This window comes from Melopsittacus undulatus, chromosome Z (genome assembly GCF_012275295.1).
Source record: "Melopsittacus undulatus isolate bMelUnd1 chromosome Z, bMelUnd1.mat.Z, whole genome shotgun sequence".
NCBI lineage: Eukaryota > Metazoa > Chordata > Aves > Psittaciformes > Psittaculidae > Melopsittacus > Melopsittacus undulatus.
This window is the reverse complement of record NC_047557.1, coordinates 75616609-75633684: the sequence shown is the minus strand read 5'-3', so window position 1 is coordinate 75633684 and position 17076 is coordinate 75616609.

Here is a 17076-nt window from a genome sequence, read left to right as displayed (position 1 = left end):
GTTCATTCAGGGTGAGGGAAGAAAGAAAATTCTAATTTTTGTTATGTCTAATACCTGAAAATATGAACATCCCATTCTTCCTTTTCTTTGGCTACACTCGAGCCCACCCAAGATACTCATGTTGCTAATAACCAGTCAACAGTTTCATAAACACACTCAAGTTCAAGAACAATGAAGGTGAGATTCATGTTGCACATTCTGGCCTGGAAAGCTTATCTGAAATAAAAGGGCACAAAATAGGATCAAGTGTGTGGAGTTTACAGTGAGCAATTATTGCATTTCATTCCAGGATCAGCTTATGGAAGAGGAGAACCACTACAAAATGATTTTGAGAGTCACAGATGAGATAGGTAAATGGGAGTTCACAAGGATAGGAACCTGTCTGACTACCTTGGACTGATTATGAATATTACCTTTGTTCATTTGGAAGATTGCCAGCTAGAGTCAGGAATATCATTCATACATATAAATAATCTTTATTATTTCATTATTATTATTATTACTATTATTACTATTCTTATAGGTTTAATATAAATTAAATATAATATTAATCTAATATAAATATAAGTATAAATATAGAAACAGTTATGGAATTGAATGCAAACAACTAAAATCCCTGTACACACTCCACAAAAAATTAAAAAATGCTGTTGTTAGGATACGATGAATACATAAAAATGGTACAAAGTGAGCATAAGGAAGTCATTTCCTGAATTGCATGCAAAGATATCTGTGAATGATCTGTAAAATCACTGTAGCATTATTTCTTAGTAGCCTTCTATCTCACTTTTTTCTTTCTTCCAGAGCCACAGGATTTAGGTTTTTTTAAGAAGCTCAAATAAAATCTATATGGTAATATTAAAGAAAGAATAATGGTTACTAAAACCTGGATCTAGTATTGTAGTTAGTGATTACTGCTTTCAACACATTTTAAGGTAATTGAATTATTTATTACTGAGTGAAAAAAATAATCTTTCTTAATAAGCCATCAGTAAAAGATAAAAATTACAAGATCTGCGGAAAATTTCCATAAAGTACTTCAATTCAAATTACTATTCTCCAAATGCACAAAATACATATGAAAGCTGTGTGTATGTTCTGTTATCCATAGTGTAGAATAAAGGTACACATAACTATTTAATTATTTTGTTAATAATCTTTCATTGAGTTATTTGTGTACAGAATATCTTACTGGCTCTGACTTAAAAATTAACACATCAAAAAATCTGCATTCAGATTTCTGAAATGTTTCCAAGGATTTTTCACTTTGGCTGTGCACTGAGCAAAAATATCTTTTCAAACATTTTTGGCATGAACGCTCAAAGTACATACATTAAAAAAAAGGGCACCATAAATGATAAAGTGTTATTACAGTACAGTGACCATGCAATGAGCAATAAAACAGGTAGCTGACAGTCCGTAAAAGTCCTTCACAAAATCCAGTGCATGATTTTTTTTTTTGAATAGCATACTCTGGAATGGATGTTTCTAAGATGGTTGATCTCTGAAATAATCTGGTTCACTTTTGGTACTGTTGCATGAGCTGTCATGCTTAGCTGTGCATACCCTTTCTTTGAAGGAGATAAGAAGACTGATGTTTGGATTTATAGTTCTTGTTTCTAGATTAATCAGTCAAAGTGAATGGATTGGATTCCTGACAAAATTTGCAATTGAACAGAGATGATTCTTACTGGACTGTATTTATTAACTACAATTATATGTTTTCACTGAGTTTAAATTCTGCCAGGCTACAAAGGGTAACCATCTTTTTAGCTCTGAAGTCTTTTTTAGTTTACATCAAATATGCTATTGTCGTAGTTTAAACTAAATCTGCATAATTCCCCCTTTGTTTCCCCTCCCCCCCCCTCACCTTCCCACTCCCGGAGGGATGGGAAGGAGAGCCAGAGGAATACAAATCCAACGGATTGAGGTAAAATCAGTCCAGCAATTAAGGTATAACACAAATCACTACCAGTACTGTCATGGTTTGAGCATGTTTTGAGGGTGTTTTTTGTTCAAGGTTTTTTCCAGCCAGGTGGAGGAGGGGAGTCAGGGAGGAAGGAGAGAGAGGACACCTGACCCAGCCTAGGCAATGAGGTATTCCATACCATAGCACGTGATGCCCAGGATGCATACTGGGAAAGAGAAGGCTGGAGGGGAGAGCTCTGGAGAAAAATGGAGGAGGGAGCACATGGTGCTCGGCCAGGCAGGGTGGAGTGAGTTATGGGTCAGTGGCTGGTGGGGTGTTGTATTCTTTTCACTTGCTGTTTGCTGTATCATTATTATTTGTAGTAGTAAATGGCAGTAGGGGTTTTGTGTTATGCCTTAGCAATTAAACCGTTCTTATCTCAATCCGTGGGGGCTACATTCTTTGGATTCTCCTTCCTAACTCTCCGGGAGTTGGGGGACTTGGTTTAAACTACGACATTTTTTGGCGCCCAACGTGGGGCCCGAGGGATTGAGATAAGAACAGATCTGAGCGGATTTATGGTCTCTTGTCACAATGCTGATTTATTGGCTCTTAGAGGTTTTTCTCTGGATCTCGCTGTTTCGGGATTTTGCCGGGTACTTTGTATATGGATTGGATGTGTTTGTGTTTGTGTCGGAGGCTTGTAATACGGTGGGGCTCTGGCAGCAGGGGGGGATGGACGTGGCCGTGGACTTGGACTTGTACCAGGCCGTCCCGCTGCTCTTCGCTGTCCTTGTCTTAATCCTCGTCGTCGTCTGTGTGGAGCTGCGTGAAGCCAGGAAGGAGCGGCCCCGGGAGCTGCCAGCAGCTGAGGCTGCCAGGGAGAGCGGCACGGGGAGCCAAACGGCTGTGGCAGAGCAGCGGGAGCAGGCGGGGGAGGAGCGGAGCAGGGCGGTAGCTGAGCAGGGGGATCACGCAGCGGGGAAGGTGAGTCCTGCGGCCATTCCCGACCCTCCGACGGCCGAGAGTGTCCCCCGGAAGTCGCCCGCCGACCCCCAGCAGGATGCAGGAGACCACGCAGCACTTCCCAGCAAGGCAGAGGAGGAAGATCTGGACTCGGGAGAAGAGAAGCTGATAGTGGGAGAGCTGGCAAGCACGGCAGCTACATCAGCCCCAGTGACAAGTGCAGCAGCATCATCTGAGAGTTCTGATGGTTTTGAATGGCTTTTGGGTGCCCTTGGGACCTGCCTGCTGATTGTGATGGTGGTTGGCATGTTGGCCCATACACAGAGTGTGTTCCATCCACAACCATTTTGTCTGATCCCAAAAGTTAAGCAGAGTCAGGTCTGGGTCTTGTCTAAGTTTAGACAAGTACATAGGAGCACCAGTAGACTGTCCCCAAGGCTGGACAGTCATGAGTGGCAGGGCATGTGGGACAGTATGGCCAAGTATCTGATCCACTGGGCCCCTCCAGTGCTTTGGAAGCATTGGAGGTGGAAGGCAGCTGTATGGAGTCCCCAGCAGCAAGCTGTAGAACTGCTGAAGGGGATGGTGAATGCTTTTGAGCCTGGTGGGCCCAGATACTTCAGGCTATCAGTCCAGAGATGCAACATAGAGATGTCTCATGATCGAGGGGTGGACTTAAGAGTGATGGTGTATTGAAAATGTGGGATCTGGGCATGACGTGAATGGTATGGAATAAGGGGTGGATAATGTCATGGTTTGAGCATGTTTTGAGGGTGTTTTTTGTTCAAGGTTTTTTCCAGCCAGGTGGAGGAGGGGAGTCCGGGAGGAAGGAGAGAGAGGACACCTGACCCAGCCTAGGCAATGAGGTATTCCATACCATAGCACGTGATGCCCAGGAGGCATACTGGGAAAGAGAAGGCTGGAGGGGAGAGCTCTGGAGAAAAATGGAGGAGGGAGCACATGGTGCTCGGCCAGGCAGGGTGGAGTGAGTTATGGGTCAGTGGCTGGTGGGGTGTTGTATTCTTTTCACTTGCTGTTTGCTGTATCATTATTATTTGTAGTAGTAAATGGCAGTAGGGGTTTTGTGTTATGCCTTAGCAATTAAACCGTTCTTATCTCAATCCGTGGGGGCTACATTCTTTGGATTCTCCTTCCTAACTCTCCGGGAGTTGGGGGACTTGGTTTAAACTACGACAAGTACCAATAACAAATCAATGTTATAGGAGACAAACAGGGAGAGAGAATACGATACCACCCGCCACCACGAGGCCAGCCCGGCAGAGAGAGCTAACCCCTCCCCTCCTGGCCAGCTTCCAGTCCCCTCCCTGAGCAGGACATGCTGTGCTATGGAATACCTCCCCGACTAGCCCAGACCAGGCGCCCTAGCTCTCCCTCCTCCCTGGCCGAGCATGAGCTACTGCTGAACCCATGACATTATCCACCCCTTATTCCATACCATTCACGTCATGCTCAGATCCCACATTTTCAATATACCATCATAGAGATATATATATATACATCTGCATACACCCAGACAGAGAAAAAGAAATCATTTCTTAATACATGGACCGATCCCTACAATACTATTGAGTCAAATTTTTCCATGATATTAGGTTTGCAATAGTCTTTTGTAGCAGGAGAGTCTGTGTGCAGTGCTGGACTGTTGCCTGCTGATGTGGATCATTCCTTTCCTGCAGAACTCATCTGGTTCTATCAAAGTTCATTCTCTGTTGGGACGATGGATAGAGGGAAGTCAGGGCCAGTCGCTGGTGACCTGAAGACATCTAGTTGATAGACTATAAAAATATTACACAGCAAGCAACAACGTATAATTAAGTTCATTGGCTGTTTTCCCCTAAAATCACATCCCATTGAGGTATACATTGGACTTCCTCATCTTCCTGCATTACCCATGAAGTATATCCAGGTCCTTGAGCAAAAGCAATCCCACAAGTGGGTTTGCTTTGGCCTGAAACAGGAGTAACCCAGACTGTCTTCCCTAGCAAATTTCTCATGTGCACTACAGGCACCTTGTCCCCCGCTACAATATGTAAAAGTTCTGACTGGGCTGGGCCAGCCCTGTTAGCAGATCCTCTGGTGTTGATCAACCAGGTGGCCTTTGGTAAATGTGTATCCCAATGCTTGAAAGTTCCCCCACCCATTGCTCTCAGTGTAGTTTTTAACAGCCCATTGTACCGTTCAATTTTCCCAGAGGCTGGTGCATGGTAGGGGATGTGATATGGAATTAAGAGAACATGGCATTAAGGGATAACACAAATCACTACCAGTACCAATAACAAATTAATGTTAGAGGAGACAAACAGGGAGAGAGAATACGATACCACCCGCCACCACGAGGCCAGCCCGGCACAGAGAGCTAACCCTTCCCCCTGAGAACTTATACCACTCAATGCCATGTTCTTTGGCCCAAGTGCCTATAAGATTGTTCCGAAAATGAGTCCCATTGTCTGACTCAATTCTCTCTGGGGTGCCATGTCGCCACAAAATCTGGTTCTCAAGGCCCAGGATAGTATTCTGGGCAGTGGCATGGGGCACAGCATATGTTTCCAGCCATCCTGTGGTTGTTTCCACCATGGTAAGCACATGGCGCTTGCCTCGGCGGGTTGGTGGGAGTGTGGTATAGTCAATTTGCCAGGCCTCCCCATATTTATACTTCAGCCATCGTCCTCCATACCAAAGAGGTTTTAACTGTTTAGCTTGTTTAATTGCAGCACATGTTTCGTAGTCATGAATAACCGGAGAAATAGTGTCCATTGTTAAGTCCACCCCTCGATCACGAGCCCATTTGTACATTGCGTCTCTGCCCTGATGGCCTGAAGAGTCATGGGCCTACCAGGCCAAAAATAATTTGCCTTTATGTTGCCAATCTAAGTCCATCTGAGCTACTTCAATCTTAGCAGCTTTATCCACTTGCTGGTTATTGTGGTGTTCCTCAGTGGCCCAACTCTTAGGTATGTGGGCATCTACATGGCGTACCCTCACCACCAGCTTCTGCACCCGGGCAGCGATATCTTGCCATAATGCAGCAGCCCAGATGGGTTTACCTCTGCGTTGCCAGTTGCTCTGCTTCCATTGCTGCAACCACCCCCTCAGGGCATTTGCCACCATCCATGAGTCAGTATAAAGACAGAGTACTGGCCAACTTTCTCGCTCAGCAATGTCCAGGGCCAGCTGGATGGCTTTCACCTCGGCAAACTGACTCCATTCACCCTCTTCTTCAGCAGTTTCAGCAGCTTGTCGCTGAGGACTCCATACAGCTGCCTTCCATCTCCGATGCTTTCCCACAATACGGCAGGACCCATCAGTGAACAAGGCATACTGCTTTTCAATTTCTGACAATTTATTATATGGTGGTTCCTCTTCGGCACGCATCACCTCCTCCTCTGGTGACATTCCAAAATCTTTGCCCTCTGGCCAGTCCATGATGACTTCCAGAATGCCTGGACGACTGGGGTTTCCTATCCAAGCTCGTTGTGTAACTAGTGCAGCCCATTTACTCCAAGTAGCATCAGTTGCATGATGTGTAGAGAACACCCTGCCTTTGAACATCCAGCCCAGCACTGGCAAGTGGGGGGCCAAAAGGAGCTGTGCTTCAGTGCCAATCACCTCCGAAGCAGCTCAAACCCCTTCATAAGCTGCCAGTATCTCTTTTTCCATTGGGGTATAACTGGCCTCCGAGCCTTTGTATCCCCGAGTCCAAAAACCAAGGGGTCGACCTCGAGTCTCCCTTGGAGTTTTCTGCCAGAGGCTCCAGGTAGGACCATTCTCCCCAGCTGCGGTGTACAGTACATTTTTCACATCTGAACCGGTCCGGACTGGTCCAAGGGCCACTGCATGAACTATCTCGCGTATAATTTGCTCGAAGGCTTGTTGTTGCTCAGGACCCCACTTGAAATCATTCTTTTTCCGGGTAACAGGATAGAGAGGGCTTACGATTGAACTGTAATTTGGAATGTGCATTCTCTAGAACCCCACAGCACCCAAGAAAGTTTGTGTTTCTTTCTTATCAGTTGGTGGAGACATTGCTGTTATCTTATTGATTACTTCTGTAGGGATATGTCTACGTCCATCTTCCATTTTATTCCCAAAAATTTAATTTCCCATGAAGGTCCCTTGACTTTACTCCGTTTTATGGCAAAACCGGCTTTCAGCAGGATTTGGATTATTTCCCTCCCTTTCTCAAAAACTTCTTCTGCTGTATCACCCCACACTATAATGTCATCGATGTATTGCAAGTGTTTTGGAGCTTGCCCCTGTTCCAGTGCAGTCTGGATCAGCCCGTGGCAGATGGTGGGGCTGTGTTTCCACCCCTGGGGCAGTCGGTTCCAAGTGAACTGGACACCCCTCCACGTAAAAGCAAACTGTGGCCTGCACTCTGCTGACAAAGGAATTGAGAAAAATGCGTTGGCAATATCAATCGTGGCATACCACTTGGCTGCCTTTGACTCTAATTCATACTGCAGCTCTAACATGTCCGGCACGGCAGCACTCAATGGTGGTGTGACTTCACTCAGGCCACGATAGTCTACTGTTAGTCTCCACTCTCCGTTAGACTTTCGCACTGGCCATATGGGGCTATTAAAAGGTGAGCGGGTCCTGCTGATCACTCCCTGACTCTCCAGTCTACGGATCAGTTTATGGATGGGAATCAGGGAGTCTCGATTGGTGTGATATTGCCGCCGGTGCACTGTTGTGGTCGCAATTGGCACTTGTTGTTCTTCGACTTTCAGCAACCCCACAACAGAAGGATCCTCTGAGAGACCAGGCAAGGTGGACAGCTGCTCAATTTCCTCAGTCTCCAAAGCAGCAATACCAAAAGCCCACCGGTACCCTTTTGGGTCTTTGAAGTACCCTCTCCTGAGGTAGTCCATGCCAAGGATGCATGGAGCCTCTGGACCAGTCACAGTGGGGTGCTTCTGCCATTTCCTCCCAGTCAGGCTAATTTCAGCCTCTAGTACAGTCAACTCTTGGGACCCTCCTGTCACTCTAGAAATATAGATGGGTTCCACCCCTTGACAGTTCGATGGCATCAGGGTACACTGTGCACCGGTATCAACTGGAGCCTTATACTTCTGTGGGGCGGATGTGCCAGGCCATTTGATCCACACAGTCCAGTAAATACGATTGTCCCCTACCTCCACCTGGCTGGAGGCAGGGCCCCTCTAATAGTCATCGTCGTCACAATCTTGGACACCTAAGTCGTGTTGAAAGGGATTATTCTTCTTTATCACAGGAGCTGGAGTAAAATCAGCTCTTCCACTCCATCTGGGAACCTGTTCACCAGAGACTGAAGCTGCAGCTCTCATGGGGCGATCAGCCTTGGCCCTTGCTCCTCTCTTCAATTCACCCACACGTTCCTCCAAGGCTGAAGTAGGTGTTCCATTCCCACTTTGTAATGTCTTCCCCGTGATCCCGCAGGTAAAACCATAGGGTGGCCCGTGGTGTGTATCTTATATATTCTCTCTCTCGAGCAATAGGACGCCTTTTGTTAATGGCTGAAACGCGTGTTGGCACACGTAAGTAGCTAGATAAATCAGACAGATCGTCCCTCAACTGTTTGAGAGCATGAGACAGTTTTTCCACAGCTGAGATGATGGAAGGGGTAAGATTGTCTTTGCATTCTTGGAGTTTATGAACCATTTCATCTACTGTTAGTGGTGCTATGTCATTCCAGGTTACCGTTGCCAATGGATGGGCATATGAGGACGGTGCATTCCGTGTAAGTTTTCGCCACATGGGTTGTGTGCATTCGACTTCATCTGGGTCTATGGGTACATTCCCATTATTGGGCTTGGAGTGGTAGATCATCTCTACGATAGCTGATTCCCTCAGGGACTGGATGCCTTTGTCTATAGTAGTCCACTTGGCCGAACGACACATAACATCATCCTTGTATGGGAACCTTTCTTTCACAGCTGCCAAAAGCCGCCTCCAAAGACTGAGGGACTTTTTCTCTCTTGCAATTGCTTTGTCAATTCCCCCTTCTCTAGCAAGTGATCCCAGCTGCTTGGCTTCTGTACCTGCTAGTTCGTGACCATCGGCCCCATTATCCCAACATTGGAGCAACCAGGTGATGATGTGCTCCCCTGATTGACAGGTGAAATCTTTTCTCATATTCCGCAGCTCAGTTGAGGTCCGAGATTGAGAAGTCACCTCTTCTTCTTCATCGTGTGATGATGACCCCTGATCAGATACTAGACCAGGTAGTGGATGCATAGTTTCTTCATCCTGCCTCTTCCTTCTTGCCTCCTTTCTGGTTTTTCTCTTGTGTACAGGAGCAACCGATATTGGTACGAATTAGTCCTCTAGTTCAGCTGCAGTGATTATCACTGTAGTTTGAGTAGCTACAGTACTTGTTGCTGGGGTAGCTGCACCGTCTGTCGCAGTCAAGGGTTGAATAGCCGCTGTACTTGTTACTGGGGTAGCTGCACTGTCTGTCACAGCTGAAGTTTGGGTAGCAACTGTACTTGCCGCTGGGGATGGTGTAGCTGCTGTACTTGGAGTTGGAACAGCTGCGCTGACTTCTGTGTTGCTCTCAGATCCAGGGACATTTTTTTCCTTTTGAAGGTGTTTGATAGTGTCGAACAAGGCCCTACAGGCATAGGCCAAGCCCCAGCACGTTGCCCTAATTTGTCCATCTCTGGTATGGCCAGGACGACAACACACCTCATTTAGGTGTTTTACTAATTCTTCCGGATTCTTCACCTGTTCCGAAGTAAAATTCCAAAGTACTGGAGGGGCCCACTGACCTAGATGCTTGCCCATACTATCCCACACACCCTGCCACTCATGGCTGTCCAGCCTCTGGGAAAATCTCCTGGTCTTCCTATGTCATCGTTTAACCCCAATACAGGACCAGACCTGACTCCGCTTAACTCTTGAAATCAGATGAAATAATTGTGGGCAAAACACACTCTGTATGCGTGCTACTATGGTGATCCCAATCACAATCAGCATACAAGTCTCAACAGTATTAAAAGGCCATTCAAAAACTTCAAAACCCTCAAATGATGTTGTAGACCCTCTGGAGAGAACACTGGGAGGATAGAAGAATGTCTCCTTCACAGGTTGATCACCCGAGGAGAAAAAAGATGTAAAATTGCTAAGCACTTCTATGATATACCTCCCAAAATATAAAGTTGGTGACCATACCGGGAGCATAAACCAGATCAGTTTCTTGATCAATGCTTCTATTGTATTACAAGTCCTTAACATAAAGTACAATGAGACAAGAACCTTAGCCCAAACCCCATACTTGATAAACACTAACACAGCTAAAATATATGACAAGTAATTGGTAAAATCCTGAAACCGTGAGATCAAGAGAAAAAACTGTGAAAGCCAATAAAACAGCATTGCGACAAATGACTATAAATCCTGTCAGATTTGTTGTTATTTTGTGTGTTTGTGCCCGACATTGGGCACCAAAAAACTGTCGTGGTTTAAACTAAATCTGCACACTCCTTTGTTTCCCCTCCCCCCCTCACCTTCCCACTCCCGGAGGGATGGGAAGGAGAGCCGGAGGAATACAACTCCACAGACTGAGGTAAAATCAGTCCAGCAGTTAAGGTATAACACAAAATCTCTACCAGTACCAATAACAAATCAATGTTAGAGGAGACAAACTGGGAGAGAATATACCATACAACCCGCCGCCACGAGGCCAGCCTGGCAGAGAGAGCTAACCCCTCCCCTCCTGGCCAGCTTCCAGTTCCCTCTCCCAGCCCAGCCCCCAGGAGAGAGCTAAGCCCTCCCCTGCTGGCCAGCTTCCAGTCCCCTCCCCGAGCAGGAGGTGCTGTGCTATGGAATACCTCCCTGACTAGCCCAGACCAGGCATCCTATCTCTCCCTCCTCCCTGGCAGAGCATGAGTGTTGTGGTTTAAACCAAGTCCCCCTACTCCCGGAGAGTTAGGAAGGAGAATCCAAAGAATGTAGCCCCTACGGATTGAGATAAGAACGGTTTAATTGCTAAGGCATAACACAAAATCCCTACTGCCATTTAATACTACAAATAATAATGATACAGCAAACAGCAAGTGAAAAGAATACAACACCCCACCAGCCACCGACCCATAACTCACTCCACCCTGCCTGGCCGAGCACCATGTGCTCCCTCCTCCATTATCCTCCAGAGCCCTACCCCTCCAGCCTTCTCTTTCCCAGTATGCCTCCTGGGCATCACGTGCTATGGTATGGAATACCTCATTGCCTAGCCTGGGTCAGGTGTCCTGTCTCTCCTTCCTCCCAGACTCCCCTCCTCCACCTGGCTTGAAAAAAACCTTGAACAAAAACACCCTTAAAACATGCTGAAACCATGACAATGAGCTACTGCTGATCCCATGACAGCTGTCATCCAAAAACCATTTTCATCTGTACTTCTGTATTCCTCATCTGCTTGCCTATATTCATTCAGGGTGATATTTTTAAGATTATCTAAGCAGCAAAATCTAATACTATAAACTGCACAATGAAGGAAGTCTAATCCAGATTTTATTATTTTCACATATTTGCTAATGTGGGATCTGATTTTTCTTGTACTTTCACAAAACATAAGAGGAAATCAAAACTGGCTATAAATTACCATAGTAGATTTACATCATAGTTAATGACAAGGCAGTGGAGGGTTATTGCAAAAAATATATCCTACAGTTAAACAAGCTTATTCTAAGATCTTTAACGAGTTCATGGTATGGGGGATGGGGAGGAAGGAAAAAAGCAGGAATAAGTAGCAACAAAAATTATGTAGTTTTACAGTACATGATTTTCTTGCTATTAAGTATAATAAACAAATCCATGCATATCTTCATATTTGAGTTACTAATGTTTAATTTTTTGCTTAGATTCTTGATAGAAAACTGTCTTGGCTCAACTAAATTGTAAAACATCAAGAAAGGGATTCAAAATGGATTTAATTCATCAGTCCATGTAATGACTTTGTAATGCTAAACTGGGATATGATGCTCTTGGGACAAAGGAATTTGCAGCATCAGCTAGTCAAAGGTTCTAGCTTCAATTTTAATGCTGAATTTATCACTTCTGGCACTGATGTCAAACATACATCAATGGCTGCTTATGTGATGGGAACTATCTGAATCAAGCTTATTAATTCAAGGCTAAAAAGAAAGTAGTACTAATAGTAAGTTATTTAAACTTACAGGCGGTGTTGTTTAGACAAGGTTGTTTAGCAGGAGAAGTATTATCTATTTACAAGGGTTACTGATGACTTTGTAAGCTACAAGAGGTAAAGACGTGATTTTTTACCATAAAAAATGTACAGTGGGCAAAAACATGCAAGTCAAAAAATGAAAAAGTCACCTGTATGAAAATCTACCACCCTTCCACTTCTTTCTAAATGGAACAAGGACTGTCCAACAGCCTTTAATGGTCCTCCACGTAATGTATCTTCCTATCAACCACATCTCTCCATACGACAAAGAAACTTTCACAAAGGGCACAAGATATTATAGCAGTAATTATGTTTCATGTAGAAGAGAGTTCATTGTTAGGGAACCACATAACAGAATTAGAGAATTGAATAAATCATATTTGAAGGGGCCTCAGGAAGTCTCTTGTTCAATCTCCTCAAAACATGGCCAGCTTGGACATCAGATGGGAATACTCAGGCCTTTTTTCAGTACCACTTCAAAAACCTCCAAGGCTGGTGAAAATGAACTGCTACCCCGTTGCCTGGTATCCACATGGAGAGAAAGTCACTTCTCGCATCTACTCCAAACCCCTTATTACTTAATACTGCACTGCCATGCACTGTTGTGAAGGACCAAGCTCCAGCTCCTCAACCTTCCTCCCTGCAGGCACCGGGGGCTGCTATTGTGTCCCCTCTCCTGGAGGATCCAGACCTGTTCCCACAGCCTCTCTTTGCAGGGCAGGGACTCCAACCTACTCTCCCCTGGCCTCGTCCTTTTATCCAGGTCTTTAATGAACTTGGGCTCACAAATTGAACACCTGCCTGCTTGCAAGGGATCTTCTACCCAGGGCAGGACTTTTCATTTATCACTGTTGACTTTGGTATGACTTCTTCATGTTCTTTCCTCCAGCCTGTCTTGGCCTCTCTGAGTGGCAGCCCAGCTCTTCAGGGTATCCCCTGGAGCACAAGCTTGATGCCACCTGTAAACATAATGGAATAGATGGTTCCATCACTTCATAGAATCATAGAATAGTTAGGATTGGAAAAGACCTCAAGATCATCTAGTTCCAACTCCCCTGCCATGGGCAGGGACACCTCACACTAAACCATATCACCCAAGGCTTCATCCAACCTGGTCTTGAACACTGCCAGGGATGGAGCATTCACTACCTCCCTGGGCAACCCATTCCAGTACCTCACCACCCTAACAGGAAAGAATTTTTTCCTTATATCCAATCTAAACCTCTGCTGTTTAAGTTTCAACCCGTTACCCCTTGTCCTGTCACTACAGTCCCTAATGAACAGTACCCTAACCCTAACCCTAACCCTCACCAACATCCCTGTAGGACCCCTTCAGATACTGGAAGGCTGCTATGAAGTCTCCATGCAGCCTTCTCTTCTCCACGCTGAACAGACCCAACTTGCTCAGCCTGTCTTCATACAGGAGGTGCTCCAGTCCCCTGATCATCCTCGTGGCCCTCCTCTGGACTTGTTCTAACAGTTCCATGTCCTTTTGATGTTGAGGACACCAGAACTGCACACAATACTCCAAGTGAGGTCTCAAGAGAACAGAGTAGAGGGGCAGGATGACCTCCTTTGACCTGCTGGCCACGCTCCTTTTGATGCAGCCCAGGATACGGTTGCCTTTCTGGGCTGTGAGTGCACACTGCTGGCTCATGTTCATTTTCTCATCGACCAACACCCCCCAAGTCCTTCTCCGTGGGGCTGCACTGAATTTCCTTCTTGCCCAACCTGTAGATGTGCCTGGGATTGCTCCCACCCAGGTGTAGGACCTTGCACTTGGCATGGTTAAACTTCATGAGGTTGGCATCGGCCCACCTCACAGGTGTGTCAAGGTCCCTCTGAATGGCATTCCTTCCCTCTAGTGTATCAACAGAACCACACAGCTTGGTGTCATCAGCAAAGTTGCTGAGGGCACACTCAATTCCATTGTCCATGTCAGTGACAAAGATATTAAACAAGACCGGTCCCAACACCGATCTCTGAGGGACACCACTCGTTTCAATCAGGCTATTTCAATCTTTTCTTTATTAAGGCAAGTAAGGATATCAGAAGTACTATTTAAACCACTAGATTGGCTTTCTAAGAACAACCAAAGACTAAAAACTTTCAGAGAGATGGAAAGTGTAATTTTTTCTTTCATGGCACAGGTAAGTTTTCCTTTCTGGAACATGAACGAAGTTATTAGAAGCAGCAATAGATATTTTATCATTGCCATCAGTAGGCAAAGGATTAATTGCTGTCACTGTTCATACTATGGTATCTTGTAGGGTACAAATTACATTTCCCTAACCTCAGCACCTTAATCAAAACCAACATGATCAGAGCTCATTTTAGTCTGCTGCAGCCAGCACTAGTCTTTCTATTCTGAATGAATGCAAGTTCAAAAGTATGGACTTCTGAAACGAGGAAAGAAGCTTATCAGGGAAATGCACGTGGTGATGTCCAGAAGCAATGACAATGTGAAAAATCAAGTTAATGTTCAGTAAAAAAGCATGCACACTGCAGTGCTGTTGCCTTTCTATCAGTTTGTTCTGTGCTGAACCAAAACAGAGATTTCTATGCATCTCAAATGCCTACAAGCTACTGGCAATTTGACTGCAATTATCATAATTTCTATTAAACGGGCAGATAAAACACCAAAAAAAAGAAAGCAGCATAAGTTGCAGATATACAAAAGAGTCTTTCCTTTAAGAAATTAATCTGAACTGTATAAGCATTTTGTTTCATAAACAGCTTCATGTACACTTCAGACTTTTTTATTTGTCTGCTTATACTCCAGTTGGGAAGACACGCTTTCAGCTGCTTACGAGGAATTTGAGGAGAGTTCATTTCATGTGTGCTGTGTGGCTGAACCTTAGTTAATACCTCTAGCCTAACCAAAAGGGTCATTTATGAAGATTTATCTACTGGGTTCCTAAAGCAAATAATCTTACAACATTCAGCCTATATTTTTTTCTGAACACAAGACATTTGAACTGTTCTTTAAGTGCTTTTTGACCCTGAAAAAAGTAGCACTGCCCTTCCAACCATATTATCTTAAAAACCATTTGAAAATATTAGGAAAAATATTGAGCTGATTTACAATCACACTAACAATACAAGGCAGAATAGTTTAATGGCTTGAGAGGTCAATTAATCATAAACTCTGTGAAAATGTGATGAAGGACACAATCTAAAGCTGTGCAAGGTGAAACTACTTAATGCAACATTTCAATTGCCATTTGTTGAGCAAATCCTTCCCCAATTTTTTAAGCCTACCCACCAGAAATTGTGTATCTAGATTTATATTTTTGTGGTCATATATATCTTTCATATATATATATATATATATATATATGTTATGTATGAGATGTCATAAGATATGAATATATCATCGCTATATATCATTTCACTGTATAAAACCAAGTCAGGCTATAGACACTTAAGCTTCATATCCTACACTGAAAATTTTTACACTGAAGTTTTACTTTATAGTCAAATATGTACATCATGATAATTCAGCTGTAAAAAGTAGAGTTTTCTGATGTTAGATACTGGCTGATTGATCCATGTCTTTATTTCAGGAGCACTTAGTCTCAATGTCATTCATTTATAAACTGCCTGTCCCTATGTAGCTGAGGTGCTCATGACTTCGTAAGAAAATTTAAATGCATTTTAGTTTCAATCTCCTGTAGAAAGTTCTGCAGAATTGTTAATAAATCCTTTAAATATGTTATCTTTATTCAGGGTATTATAGGTATGTCAAAAAACGCCGATGTCACTGAGCATCTTCAGCAACTCAGACAAACGTGTTTCAGAGTTTCCTTCAATGGGAAGAATATTTTATGTAGTCTGATAAGAACGCAGTAAAATAATTGATAAATAAGAAAAAAAACATTTTGAAACTGAAGGTTACATTTTGCTTGTTTATCAAGGAACCCAGCACAGCAGACCACCAGTTTTGATAGAGTATTCAGGATTCACAGGCATATGTATTAATAAAGCATTAAATTCTAATCAAGTAATGTCAGATAACTATATAGAATAAAAAGAATATTTTTATCCTAGGTGAAACATAACTGTCCAGGAAACAACAAATGTGCTAATATTTTTCATTGCTTGTGTAGGTGTTATAAGTCTCAAGCTACAGAAAACAAAAATTTATTGTGGGAGCTTTTGTTTCTGTAGCTAAATAACATGAGGTGTCTGTTAGGAATGCATCATTCAGGTCTCAGGCTGCAGAAGGGATCACTTCTTTAAGCAGTAGATTTAGTGTAGTTCAACACAGAGCATACTGGTCTGTAACTGCAGTTAGAAAGTAAGGCTGTTAGTGAGGACATGCAGTTGTCACAACAAGTTTGACAAGATAAAATTCCCCATGAGTACAAAGAGCATTCTAGGGAACACAGAAATTGAGCCCCCCTCAAGATAATAACTTATGCCCATCTCTCTCAAATATACAGGGAAATAGCAAATTCTCTTAATTCTCAGTGGCATGATTCCACTTATTAATGTGCCTGGAGAAGTAAGATAGCAACATTGGTCTGCAGCATTACTAAACTTAATGTTACTTATTTTCTTCACCTGAGTTCAATACAGCTGCATGGTCTAATGCTTATGTCAATTTTAAGAATCTTCAGGGAAAGCCACTCATTCATGGAGTGCTGAGGAGGCAAGTTTTATTTCCAGCACAAGCTGGACAAAAAGTCCCTGATTTCTTTTTCTTTCTCCCTAGCTTTCAGCAAAGCGTTGTGACATATGCATGCCAGGCTGTATAAGCTTCAGAGAAGCCAAGGCCACTCATTTAATGAATGCTGACTATGCAAGTATTGGCTCCATAACCTTTCTGATCTACTTTTATGAAGCAGCTGATATTAAAACATGAATTTGAAGCAATATGTGCTGCTACTCTTGCTGTTTCCCTGTTTAAAAATTAACAGGAGCTCATAAATTTATAACCATTAAGAGGCAGGCTGCTACTGAAATGTAATCAAAGTTGTACACTTGCAGTGAGAGGCTTCTGTCTTACAGG